This window comes from Schistocerca americana, chromosome 1 (assembly GCF_021461395.2).
Source record: "Schistocerca americana isolate TAMUIC-IGC-003095 chromosome 1, iqSchAmer2.1, whole genome shotgun sequence".
Classification (NCBI taxonomy): domain Eukaryota; kingdom Metazoa; phylum Arthropoda; class Insecta; order Orthoptera; family Acrididae; genus Schistocerca; species Schistocerca americana.
In genome coordinates, this window is record NC_060119.1 from 638,725,361 (window position 1) to 638,738,234 (window position 12,874).

At 44.3% G+C, this 12,874-nt stretch overlaps 1 protein-coding gene across 1 annotated transcript in view; it reads left to right on the forward strand.

The window, feature by feature from the left end:
* Positions 1-12,874, forward strand: part of LOC124607652 — a 653,970-nt gene that overhangs the window by 160,526 nt on the left and 480,570 nt on the right. The window contains exon 3 of the mRNA XM_047139922.1: positions 3,213-3,273. The gene's annotated coding sequence lies outside the window, so the exon portion shown is untranslated. The remainder of the gene's footprint in view (positions 1-3,212; positions 3,274-12,874) is intronic.

The window sequence follows — 12,874 nt, forward strand, 5'->3', positions numbered from 1 at the left end:
GCCAATGATGGTCGTATGCGTGTTTGGCGCCTTGCAGGTGAGCGCCACAATCAGGACTGCATACGACCGAGGCACACAGGGCCAACACCCGGCATCATGGTGTGGGGAGCGATCTCCTACACTGGCCGTACACCACTGGTGATCGTCGAGGGGACACTGAATAGTGCACGGTACATCCAAACCGTCATCGAACCCATCGTTCTACCCTTCCTAGACCGGCAAGGGAACTTGCTGTTCCAACAGGACAATGCACGTCCGCATGTATCCCGTGCCACCCAACGTGCTCTAGAAGGTGTAAGTCAACTACCCTGGCCAGCAAGATCTCCGTATCTGTCCCCCATTGAGCATGTTTGGGACTGGATGAAGCGTCGTCTCACGCGGTCTGCACGTCCAGCACGAACGCTGGTCCAACTGAGGCGCCAGGTGGAAATGGCATGGCAAGCCGTTCCACAGGACTACATCCAGCATCTCTACGATCGTCTCCATGGGAGAATAGCAGCCTGCATTGCTGCGAAAGGTGGATATACACTGTACTAGTGCCGACATTGTGCATGCTCTGTTGCCTGTGTCTATGTGCCTGTGGTTCTGTCAGTGTGATCATGTGATGTATCTGACCCCAGGAATGTGTCAATAAAGTTTCCCCTTCCTGGGACAATGAATTCACGATGTTCTTATTTCAATTTCCAGGAGTGTATATTTAAAAAGACGAATAGTAAAAATGTAATAATGTTTTACTGTGTGTATAATCATGCTATTTGCTGCATGTTTTTAGATTAAAAAACCCCGCTGATGATGGTGATATTTGTCGCCGAAACTAGTTTGGGATGGTAAAGAAATAAACGAATGACGAGGTGTTTTGCATCAAGGCGGACTCAATTTGTGATATTACTGTTGTTACAGTCGTGTAGATGTGGTTGTAAATCTCAATTTGCAAATAAATTTATTCATCAGTGGCAGGTATTTCACTGTGTAATGGCGCGTATGATTGTATATTAAAACTCTGTTCCCGTTCGTCACTTTAATCCGGACCCTTGATTTAACGGGGTGTGCTCAGCAGATGTTCTATCGAAACGCGACACGCACTGCTTCTATTTATTATATAAGTTTCGTGTTCGCCTTTTGGTTCAAAATGGTTTAAATGGCTCTAAGCACTATGGGACTTATCATCTGAGGTCATCAGTCCCCTAGACTTAGAACTACTTAAACCTAACTAACCTAACGACGTCACGCACATCTATGCCCGAGGCAGGATTCGAACCTGCGACCGTAGCAGCAGAGCGGTTCCGGACGGAAGCGCCTAGAACCGCACGGACACCACGGCCGGCTCGCGTTTTGGTCCAGCACATAATTTCAGTCGTCAGAAAGTATCGAAATACCGCACGCTTAGCTGTACAGTGAAAGATTCATTCTGGAAACAAACCACAGACTATGGCTACATCACTTACCGCCATATCTTTTATCCCAGGGGTGATAGTCGGTCCAAGTAGGCTCGAGAGTCTGTGGAGTTTGGATCGTGGGCGCAATGGCGGCGAAAGACTTGTCGACAGTCGTGCCCAAGTAATTTATCTGTAATTTATTTGTTTATTTGTAACACTCTACTCTCGTGATGATTACTGTGTTCCTTTACATATAAAATAACATACATGTGAATTTTCATGCTAATCTATTCTACATTTCTTTAACTTTTTATCTGTTCTGAACATCGAGTTAAGTTTACAATGTGTGTAATACTACTTGTTTCTTATCTTTATTTCTTTCTATTACTGTGGCTGTAACTTTTAGATGGCTTCCTATATGTTACTCTATATGTAATTTTTGTTTGCATCTTTTTCACCTTCAGTCAGGGCTTCCTTTGAGCCATTGGACTGAATCGCTCAGAAAGAGCAATGGCAATGACCTTGCAGCAATTGTTATCTTTATTAATATTGCGTTATTCAGCGCGAAACTAAGGATGCAGTAGATGTTTTGTATATACACTCCAACATAATGAAATATTTGTTTGCTGGCTAATATTCTAAAGTGACGTTAACTGAGAAACTTTTTCCTGATGCGCTGCAAAATATTATTTATTTCGTAACGAAATCCCTCTAGGATTCTTAGATCATCGTCGAGTGACAAGTGAATGTCGCATACACAGGTAGAATGACGTGCGACTTGCATAGATATTACTTATACGGACGATACACAGAAAACAAAAAACAAAGAAATTATGATATATGGAGTATTTACAAAGGAAAAACATAGATTTTTACATCATGCACAAACAGATATATTACCATACAATAAAAATAAAAAAAACAGACCCTTTTAAGTGGATATCGTTACATTTAACAACAGATGATAAACGAAGTTGAATTTGCAATTGCAATTTAGCATCTGTATAACTGAAACGTAATTTAACAGAGAGGGGAAAAGGAAATTGAGTTTGGCCATTTAAAACTAAGCTGACATTTTGCACCATGTGTTTATTGATTTCAAGAATTTCCAGGAGGGTAATGGTTCAAATGGCTCTGAGCACTATGGGACTCAACTGCTGCGGTCATTAGTCCCCTAGAACTTAGAACTAGTTAAACCTAAGTAACGTAAGGACATCACAAACATCCATGCCCGAGGCAGGATTCGAACCTGCGACCGTAGCGGTCTTGCGGTTCCAGACTGCAGCGCCTTTAACCGCACGGCCACTTCGGCCGGCTCAGGAGGGTAATCTTTCTTCTTTTCTTTACGGTGAAAGTTCACGATCTACGTGTACATCGTGTGGGTGGTTTTCTGTTAAAACCTGTTCCGCAAAGGTGATATAAAAACGTAATACTTTCCTTTGTAAACTTTCTGTGAGTCATCACTTTTGTATTTCCTGGATAAGTATTATCTGCGTAATTGGCACTCCATTTTATCTGTGTTTGTGACATGTAGTTGTCTCCTGACGACGGCCTATGAAGCCGAACGCCGATTCGTGATGAAATAAGTAATATTTTGTAGAACATAAGGAAAGTGTTCCCAGTGAAATGTTGTTCCCATGTTTTGCCAATCACCGATGGAAAATCCAGTCAATTCTTGAGTGACATAACTGCCAGTGCATGGAAATGTTATCAGTAGGACAAATTTTCGTATGTTGTTGAGTGTGACAATAGCGACAACTCAGTGTACACTAGTTGCTACTCCGGAAATATATTTGTACACGCATACCTCACACAATTTTATTTCTCTATTTTCAGTTCGCTGTTCCTGCCCATAGTGCCGGTGTGACATCCAACAGGCAGAGAGGACTCTCGCTTGGTAGGTAAAATGTCAGATAGATTTCTGTTCTTGTCCAACTGCCTTTTCTTTTCACGTGGTTCAGATTTCTTTAGTGCTCGATGTGGTCAGAGGATCTGCTGTAATCATGTCTGCTCTTACCCAAGCCTGGCTGCATCTGGTCAGACAGACTGAGTCAGCTACTTGATGAGATCGTGTTGTTCCTCTTCGTCGGCGCAGCGTTGAGGAAAGAAGCGACACGAGTCTCACAGGCAAACAAAGAAAACGAGAAACTGGTTGTCGCTTTTTTCCTAAAAGCATTGTCATTAAACAGCTCCACGTTGTCGCCGTGAGTGTGCAGAAGTTTCGTGCCGCGGAATAACGCACGTGGTGTGCTGGTGTGGTATGCTGACAAAGGTTGGGGACAAAATTTATGTCTAATTATTGAGAGCAAAGAGCAAGCCACTGTCTTGTGAACCCATGTTTTCCGAATTTGTCTTATTTTCGTATGCCTTAGACGATAAAGTTGGCAAGAAAATTAATGTTGTTTTCGTTATGTATACTTTGTATCACTAAGTATTTAAGTCAGTTTTCTGGGTAGTAAAGAGATTTGCTAGTAAAGTCACAATGACTAATATTTTAAGAGAGTACTGTGCTAGTAAACTACGCATGAAAACAGTCTTTTTTTTTTGTATGTAGACGATATAGTGGGCTGGTTGCGACGCAAGGGATGGTCGTGACATAAACCAATTTTTAATTTTTTTCCCCCTCAGAATTGTTGTTTCAGTGTATCGCTAAATACAAAAATAACGTGTAGCAAAATATCTTGCCCTTTCCCTCCTTTACTTGTTTCAGTACGTCGAGTAGATTGTTTAACACTATACACGCACTTCAAGAAGACTGTCGGGCCGATGGGATTAGCTGAATCGTTAAGAACGGAGAAAATGGAGTGGCATCGATCGGTATTAATCCTTCCGGCCACCGCCATCGTTAACTGACCCCGAAATAAACGAATATAGAAGCGACTTGTTACGTTTAATTACGTTTTGAATACTTATTGACATTTTAAATAGGTTAAGCAGTGAGTTACCTAGTAACCAATGTTGGTAACAATTGGAAAGAATTACCTACCGAGTCAGCTACTCTCAACACGTACCTCGTCTAGTCTTCATAGAGTGGGCGTAGTATTTGGAGCGCCCACATTAGGTAGAACACACTGCGTCATCAATAACATAGAACACAAACCCGTATTCCTATTTTGACCCTATGGCCAATTTTTGTTACAAACATTGAGTTTATATAACTGTAAAGCTCTAGTGCTGCGAGAAAAAAAAAATAAAAGAAAAGAAAAAAAAACCACTGTATCGGGCGTAAAGAGGATGTGAGCAGACAGGTTATCAGATAATTAGTATATTCTTTATAATGTTCAACTGGTGAATGGCGATATGATTTACAGCGGAGTTTTGACTCGTATTTCTAGAACGCTTCATTGGTCGCCGCGGTAGAAGCGTCAGGGTGTTACGTCGGCTGATGGCAGCCCTGCATCGCTTGTGCGCATGCGCAGCAGAGTGCATGCCGGTTACCGTCGGCGTCGCTGGCCGGCCTTGCTTATGAATGGTCTGCCTGGGAGGCGGCGTGTACGCAAGGCGGAGAGGTAGTGGGGGGCGTTGTAGCGTGCCCGGGCCGCCGAGGACGCTCGCGTGTTTGGAGTACGCCGTACGACCGCTGAAGTTAAAAGCAGCAAACGTACGGTCGCGACGGATTCTGAAGCATGGCGCACCTGCTGCCAGTGCCCGCATTATCACGCAATGCTATTTTAGTAAGGCAGAGTACCAAACAACTGTGACCAGTTATATGGCTCCTCAAATTTCCGACAAGAAAACGTGTTTGTTTACCAAATGTTTCTTTAATCATTAATGGAACGTTAACGTGAGTCTGCTATATGCCGGCACCGTGTTTCGCTATCTTCCTTCTCTCATACTATCCAAATACGTCACAGCACGATACGCACAACCATTACGGTTACTCGCAGTCATCAGATAGAATTAAAAGAGTCTCATACATCGCGAGGTAGGAGGCCGCTGTGCACGGAGAAAGGAAACTCATTCCGATTAGGTGGATTAACCTACCTTTTGGGATATTCCGACCAACAACCTCATAATTATGACGTTTTCTTTTCTGTAATTGGCTACTTGGTCCATTGACCAAATTCAAGATTAACGTTATGATGTGCAACGTCTCAACAAAACTCAACAGCACTTATATACAATTAAAAAAAAAGACCATTTCCAGGTTCTTTTCTTTAAAAATGACTTTTACTCTAGAATTTCTCTATATTATAGGAGTTGTTGCGGAGAAACATCAAAATTTACAGTTGAAAACACTTGTCTGTCAGACGTGGGTAGATTGTCAAAGAGTTTTATAGCTGTATATTTCATTCCTTTCTGTGCCAAAGTTAGGTTTATTAAACGGTAATATAGATCATTTATCCTTATAGTATTGTACTTCTGAGTCTGTTACTCTCAAACATAGATGGACTGTTGATAAAAAAAAATCATAAGTGAATAAAAGATCTGACACAAAAATTATACACCAATAGTGATCTGAGGTATCAGCTATTTGGATATCTTGATGTTACAACAAGCGATATGTTTACATACAGGGTGATTCAAGAAAGAACAGATTTCAGTTGTTTATTACAGGCGAACTATAAAAGATAGAAATACATTGCACATGTCACTGGATAGAGGAAGGCTCAAAGCTTTGATGCAGCTACGCTGTTGTTTGTTTGTAGTGAAATGGACATTTATTTTTTACGGAGGTAACTGCGACAGGAATGTCATACCTGGACTTGATGCAAAATTTTCTCAACTTCAATGAACATTCCAGTGGTCTCATTTTTTACCGATGACAGCGCCCCGCCTCACTTTCCCCTTGAAGTGCGGCATCATTGGAAGAAGTGGACAGCAGTGTCTTGTTCACTGTTTTTGTCCTCCCAGAGCACCAGTTCTCACCTTGTGACTTTCTTTGTTTGTGTATGTGTGTGTGTGTGTGGGGGGGGGGGGGGGAGGGGGGTTGTGTAGAAGAGAGAATGTTTGACCCAACTATGGCAACTACTGTTCAAGACTGTGAAACCGAATTGTTGAAGCTGTCGATTCAGTAAAGAAGGAGCTGTTGATTCGTGTGTGGAATGAAATGGACTTCCATTTTGACGTTCCTCGAGCAACGCATGGTGATCATGTTGAGAATATGATGTAGTGTCTGTGCGAACATAAAACTTTGAACCTTCCTCTATCCAGTGGCAGGCGCAATGCGTTTCCGTCTCCCACAGTTTGTAATCTGATCTTTGTTTTTGAATCGCCCTGTATAACGATGACGGATTTCTCCACCGATTTTATTAGAGGAGCAGCAAACGTGTTTTAAATGAGCTTCTCGGTAATGAAGAGTAGTTCTGAAATTGTTCTGAGTTAAATTTGTGAATAACGATACATAATTCACGGCGGGTGTAGATAACGACTGTTACTCGTGTGATGTGAGGAAATAACCATGCTGCAGTTGGTCTAAATCTCGAAAAATCTCCTACTTATTACGCCGTTACCAGTCTACAGATGATGCACGCATTGATGTTTATTACACGGAGGAAACGTGCTTCGTTCGAAATAAAACTGAAGTATGGGATCACATATCCGAAGCATTTTAACTTTTTTTGTGCAGGTAGAACAGTGAGTGCAGTCGCCTGATGACCCAGATGGAACCTATAATACTGCAATAAGTCTTAGACGATGAAAGTTGACATTTTTTGCAAGAATAATTACTTGGCTGCGTGCCCTTCTTAACCGCCATTACACAATGCGATCGAAATGACGGTAGGACATTCGAAATGTGATGTTAAAGGAAAACGTTGAAAGTTTCGTGGCATATAAAATGCCCAGATGAGTCAGATACAATAATCGAGGATATAAATGTGTGTAAAACAGAAATTGGTTAGTGACATGTGGTGGGTCAACCAGAACAGGGTTACATTAGCAACATGTGGCACAGATTACTGAGGACGCTTGCTACTGTTTACTCTGCATATACTTGGGAGTGGTCCAGGAGTTAAGCAGATGGGCGTATCTTCAAATCAGACTACAGACTACTGACTGGGGAAACATCACCTGCTAGTTTCCTGCCTACATACGACGACTAGTGTCATGTCGATATTAGTAGCTTCTTAGCCAGAGGACGCGAGCTTACCGTATGAATCATTTAGTCACTCACGCAAATTGTTTGTGGCACTATTTACTCCAGGAATGTCACATGTGAAACTTCGTTTTCTTAGATTAGATGGATTCGGTTAGTGTTAGTTACATTACAGTCGTTTAATAGATTTTCCCTTTTGCTAATTGTATTTAACTTTTTTCGTTATCGTCGTAGGTTTTCCTATTTTTGTTGTAAAAATAGCTGATGATATTTAATTTTTCGTGAAGTGTTCTTAGTAAAAAGCTAAAAAGAGTGATCTTCTTATTGGGGACTGGTCAGACATCGGAAATACGAGAAATAGATGGGATACCTCGTGTCGTCGCTGTATATGACTCAAGACGGCGTTTGTGGTTAACAGTTTCTTAATTCTTGTGTGGTAGTACATAGATAACAACTAAATAGCCCCAGACTCGCATTATACATACCGATAATTTGATTCATTTCAAAATACAATTTTTTCTCCTGTGCGCTTAAATATTCGTATGTTGAATAATATTACCAGTTTTGGTCAATTATCCCTGACAAAAGCAAATAAGAATAATAATAGTAAGTGACGTCGTGCAATCTCAGCATCTCCGCAAGTATTGCCACATGAAAACTATTAGAAAAAAACCGCTGTGAGGGGTCTACACGAACTTAATTATGCACACAGATAATAATAATTTCGTGTGCCTCACTCCCTGGTGGAGGTATTTCTATTGGACGCCACTTCGCCGACTTGCGTGTCCCTAAACTATCCCAGTTATCCAAATGGGGAAAGGGGACATGCTGTATAACGTGAAATCCGAATCACATGTTGTACCTGGCTATTCCGTCACATCGTTCAGAGGTCAAGGCAGTGTTAAAACGTAGGCTGAAAAATCCGTGGTCCGACCGAGATACGATCCCGCGGCCTCTCAGTTTTCAGGTATGCGCTCTACCGCTAGGCGCTCATCTACATATCGCATTAATCTATAGGTTTTTATGAGTGAGTCTGCGAGTACCAAAATATGTAACATATTTTGTCGTATCTGCTGATTGCATTGACTTAGAAGCTTAAATTTTTAACACCGTCAAGGGACCGTAGGCCTCAGCATTAGACCTAAATTTCTACTAGATACCTCTGCCCTTTCCTGGGAAAAAGGGATGAGTCACTTCTCGTCCCATCATTTCCCACGCATTCTCGATTGGAGACAAGCCCGGAGATCTCGTTTCTCAAGGAAGTTGCTGAACGTCTTGCAGAGCACATTGAATTTTACGGACAGTGTGTGAGCGAAAATTATTCTGTTGGGACAACACATTGCGTTCCTGTTGCAAGGAAGGCAAAAGAACGAGTCTAACAACATTCCGCATGTACCGAGCGATGGTAAGCGTCCGCTCCAGAAACACCAAAGGTGAACGCGAGTTGTAGCTTATCACTCCCCAGACCTTTAGGCCACGTGCGAGGCCAATGTGTCTTGGATGAATTCACTCTACAACGACAACGCTCACCAGAACTACATCGTACGCGCAAACGACCTTCACCTGCGTGCACGCAGATCTGCTTTCATCGCTGAAGACGACGGCGCGTCATCCTGTCTTCCAAGTGGTCCCCTGACACCACCAGTCCAGCCGTGCACGCCGACGACGTGGCGGGGGGGGGGGGGGGGGGGGGGAAGACAGGACAGAGGTGGGCGTGCCAGTACTCCCATTGCTAATAACCAGTTCAGGGCAGTTCGTGTTGACACATCTGGGTTCACAGCCCGTCTAACCTATGCTGCAGTAGCTGTACGTTCTGCCACTGCTGCTCCTACAATACGACGATCCTGGCGGGTGTCTGTGCTGTTTGGAAGTCCAGAACGTCCTCTACGGGTCTGAGAACGTTCACGTGACCACAGATACCAGCATTGTTGCACAACTGATGCAGCGCCTCAACTTGTTTGTCAATTCTCCGAAAGGACCACAATTTGACACCTTTCAAACTCGCTCAGTTGGCTGTAGGAAGCTTGACTGCGGCTCCGTGGTATAAGTGGCTGCTTGCTTCATACGTTTGCGCGACACTAAACCTTCTGGCTATCAGCATTCCCTATTAAGAGTAGACACAGATGCTACTCTGATAGCTATGCCACTACGCTATCTGTTGGCGGACGACTTTGAAACCATTATCAGTACATCTGTTGTGCCCCGGGTGGCATATGCCGCCATCGGATCAAATTCGACTTCGTCTTTCCATGTGTACTAATTTTTTTCCGGTAATATATATCTTCTCGGAAAGAATTATATATTGTAGCTCAAAAACCGTCAAACACTACGAACCCTGCCGGTGTCAGTCTGTCTTGGAACTTACACTGTTTGCCACACTGTTGATGGAAAGGTGCCACTGATTACACTAAGTGATGTAATTTTTGAGATAAAGTTGTGTGGAACACTGAGATGAAGTGGCGGTAGGCTGGTCGGCACGAAAGGACGTATCCTTAGTGTTCTGTAGTAGCTACACGGGAATAGGTAGCTTTGGAACCAGAAGAAAGGCGTTGTGACAGGACAGAGCCTTGGAGCAAGGCTGTAATTAGGTGGAAAATGAGGTAGTGGTTGTAGAAAGCTATTAGGAAGGATGTCATTGATTGGAAGAGCATGCCAGTGGAGGTTCGAGGCCGAATACCATTACGGTCGAAGTCTAGAAATGGGAAGAAGAGAGGTTAGTGCTTGTTGCTTGTTGAGTTGTTTGTATAAGACGTCTTTTACAAATATTCGCAGACGTTGATAGCCTGCTCAAAAGTTGGGACGGAAGTTCATTGAGTGGTGGGAAGGGGTGCCACTAGGAGATTTATTGGGTTCTAAATGAAGAATTTTCATGCTCTTCCTTGGTTCGGGGAGATCGATAGTACACTACTGGCCATTAAAATTGCTAGGCCACGAAGATTACGTGCTAAACACGCGAAATTTAACCGACGGGAAGAAGATGCTGTGATATGCAAATGATTAGCTTTTCACAGCATTCACACAAGGTTGGCGTCGGTGGCGACACCTACAACGTGCTGACATCAGGAAAGTTTTCAACCGAATTCTCATACACAAACAGCAGTTGACCGGCGTTGCCTGGTGAAACGTTTTTGTGATGCCTCGTGTACGAAGGAGAAATGCGTACCATCACGTTTCAGACTTTGATAAAGGTCGGATTGTAGCCTATCGCGATTGCGGTTTATCGTATCGCGACATTGCTGCTCGCGTTGGTCGTTATCCAATGACTGTTAGCAGAATATGGAATCGGTGGGTTCAGGAGGGTAATACGGAACGCCGTGCTGGATCCTAACGGCCTCGTATCACTAGCAGTCGAGATGACAGGCATCTTATCCGCATGGGTGTAACGGATCGTGCAGCCACGTCTCGATCCCTGAGTCAACAGATGGGGACGTTTGCAAGACAACAACCATCTGCACGAACAGTTCGACGAAGTTTGTAGCAGCATCGACTATCAGCTCGGAGACCATGGCTGCGGTTACCCTTGACGCTGCATCTCAGACAGGAGCGCCTGCGATGGTGTACTCACCGACGAACCTGGGTGCACGAATGGCAAAACGTCATTTTTTCGGAGGGATCGAGGTTCCGTTTACAGCATCATGATGGTCGCATCCGTTTTTGGCGACATCGCGGTGAACGCACATTCGAGACCTGTATTCATCATCGTCATACTGGCGTATCACCCGGCTTGATGGTATGGGGTGCCATTGGTTACACGTCTCGGTCACCTCTTGTTCGCATTGCATTGACGGCACTTTGAACAGTGGACGTTACGTTTCAGATGTGTTACGACTCGTGGCTCCACCCTTCATTCGATCCCTGCGAAACCCTACATTTGAGCAGGATAATGCACGACCGCATGTTGCAGGTCCTGTACGGTCCTTTCTGGATACAGAAAATGTTCGACTGCTGCCGTGGCCAGCACATTCTCCAGATCTCTCACCAATTGAAAACGTCTGGTCAATGGTGGCCGAGAAACTGGCTCCTGACAATACGCTAGGCACTACTCTTGATGAACTGTGTTATCGTGTTGAAGCTGCAATGGCAGCTGTATCTGTACACGCCATCCAAGCTCTGTTTGACTCAATTCCCAGGCGTATCAAGGCCGTTATTACGGCCAGAAGTGGTTGTTCTGGGCACTGATTTCTCAGGATCTATGCACCCAAATTGTGTGAAAATGTAATCACATGTCAGTTCTAGTATATTTGTCCAATTAATCCCCGTTTATCATCTGCATTTCTTCTTGGTGTAGCAATTTTAATGGCCAGTAGTGTAGTAAAAAAAAGGGACGACGTTTTTCAGTTCTCGTTTCGGGCAGCAAAATACCTGGCAATGGCCCTAGTTATCAGGGCAGTCACTCTTACAGATATACTGTGTGTGTGTGTGTGTGTGTGTGTGTGTGTGTGGTGTCTAGCGTCTAGTTAGTGAACGACGACCACTGCAGCGATGCAGGAGCCGCCAGTCCATCGGCAGCATATGGCGCAGGCGGAAAACCCAGAGGGCCTGGCGAGCGCCCGGTCGATGGTGAAAGCAGCCACGTGGTGCATTTGCGTCACTGTATATTTTCTGCTGCGGGTACCGGCTGTGCCAATTCAGTGAGTGCGAAATGGGGAATGCCTGCTTTCGCGCTTCCGAGAACGCCGCCACCGGGTTGAGAGGCCTCTCGGCAGCTGGCTACTGGATGTGGGTGGTGCGTGTGGAGGGGCGCGGGTCTCCGCACGGCTGTCAGCGTGTGGCCGCTCGGGAAATGTAGGCCAAGCCGGCAGGCGGCGCAGCGCGAGCGCCGGCTTCAGGCTTCCCCGACCTAGCCCGCTCTGTCCTCGCCGCCCGACACGGGGGCCCGCTGCCTTGACCCACATTCGAATTCGCGCAAGTTGCAGTAGCGGTTGCGACGGAACTGCGGTTCACGATATCGGTTCCCTGTACAGAATTCTTTTAAGTAGAAAAGGCAGGCAGCAGTTAGAGTTGACGGTAAATTGAGTTCATGGTTCAAGGGTAAGACAAGGCTGCAACCTATCTCCACTGTTGTTCATATTATTTATGGATCATACGTTGAAAAGAATAGACTGCCTGGGTGAGATTAAGATATGTGAACACAATCAGTCTCGCATATGCGGATGACTTAGTTGTCATGACAGATTCGATTTAAAGTTTGCAAAGTAATATATCAGAGCTAGATCAGAAATGTAAGGACTATGGTATGGAGATTATCATTTCCAAAACGAAAGTAATGTCAGTTTGAAAGAGATATAAACGGATTGAGTGCCAAATAGGGGGAACAAAGTTAGAACAGGTGGATGGTTTCAAGTACTTAGGGTGCATATTCTCACAGGATGGCAACATAGTGAAAGAACTGGAAGCGAGGTGTAGCAAAGCTAATGCAGTGAGCGCTCAGCTACGATCTACTCTCTTCTGCAAGAAGGGA